Source organism: Psammomys obesus, unplaced genomic scaffold, assembly GCF_907164565.1.
Source record: "Psammomys obesus unplaced genomic scaffold, mPsaObe1.curated_primary_1811, whole genome shotgun sequence".
Taxonomy (NCBI): Eukaryota; Metazoa; Chordata; class Mammalia; order Rodentia; family Muridae; genus Psammomys; species Psammomys obesus.
In genome coordinates this window covers 13017732-13019150 of record NW_026596147.1, presented here as the reverse complement: position 1 = coordinate 13019150, position 1419 = coordinate 13017732, and the positions used below count along the sequence as shown (strand labels likewise).

General features: G+C 38.2%; 1 non-coding gene across 1 annotated transcript; it reads right to left on the bottom strand.

The window, feature by feature from the left end:
* Positions 1-1054: 1054 nt before the first annotated feature.
* Positions 1055-1162, bottom strand: LOC129666534 (U6 spliceosomal RNA). Its single transcript, XR_008718591.1, has one exon. It is a non-coding gene; the product is annotated as a U6 spliceosomal RNA (small nuclear RNA).
* Between the last annotated feature and the right edge of the window lie 257 nt (positions 1163-1419).

Sequence of the window (1419 nt, the reverse complement as noted above, 5' to 3'; positions counted from 1 at the left end):
AGATAGATAGATAGATAGATAGATAGATAGATAGATAGATAGATAGATAGATAGATAGATAATGGCTTAGCAAAAGGCATTTCAAAAATAACATTAAAAATTCTCTCATTCACTATATTTCTACTAAGAGTTGAGCATTTATGTGTTTCCATGGAATGTGTAGAAAATGTGACAGATAATATTTGTTTATTATAGGATAAACATGCTGTTGGCTTAGCAAGGGTATATCAGTAATAAGATATGGATGCAGGAATACAAGTCTTCAGAAAATGATTTTTAAAAGAAAAGAATTAGAGCAGAGACATAATCAGTAATATGATATGGATGCAGGAATACAAGACTTTTTTCTCTCTTCATTAATTTACTTATTTGTTCATTACATCCCAATCACAATCCCACTCCCTGCTTTATTTCCAGTCCCACCCTCCCATTCACTTCCTCCATACTCCCTTGCCCCTACTTCTCCTTCCCCAGGTACCAACTCACACTGGCACATCAAGACACATCAGAACTAGGTGCTTGCTCTTTCACTAAGGCAAGGTAAGTCAGCCCTGCTAGGGAAGTGGGATCCAGAGAGAGGCAACAGCACCCATGTCAGAGACAACCCCTGCTCCAATTGTTGGGGACCCACTTGGAACTAAGCTGCACATCAGCTTCATATGCATAGGGGGGCTAAGATCAATCCATGCATGTTCTCTGTTTGCTTCAGTCTCTATGAGCCACTATGGACCCAGGCAAATTGACTATGTAGGTCTTTTTGTGGTGTCCTTGACCCTTCTTGTTCTGACAATCCTTCCCCTAACTCTTTCAAAAGACTCCTTGAGTTCCACCTAATGCTTGGATGTGTTTCTCTGCATCTGTTTCCGTTTTCAGCTGGATTAAGCCTCTCAGGTAACAATTATATTAGGTTCCTGTGTGCGAGTAGCAGAGTAATATTAATGGTGTCATGACTATGGTGGGTCTACCATGGTGTGGGTCTCAAGTTGGGAATGTTGGCCATTCCCTCAATCTCTGTCCCATCTTAAAAAAAGAAAAAAAAAAAAAAAAAAAAAAAAAAAACATGGAGCACTTCATAAATTTGCATGCCATCCTTGCTCAGGGGCCATGCATGCTAATCTCTGCATTGTCCTAAATTTAGTCGATGTATTGCTGAAGTGAGCACAGGAATACAGTCTTGAGAAAATGATTTTCAAAGGCAAAGAATTAGGACAGATGCACTAAAGTTTATTTAAAAATAGGATTAGATCGAAGAGCTGAGGTACAGGGAAGAAAGAATGACAGAGCTCCCCAACCTAGCTTCGAATAAATCTTAAGAAATAATATTATTAGTGGATGTTGTAGGCATTATTATAAATTGCATAGAAATTTGTTATTTAAATACTCAAATAATAATCTGACTCCAAAATCAGCAGTCGAAAA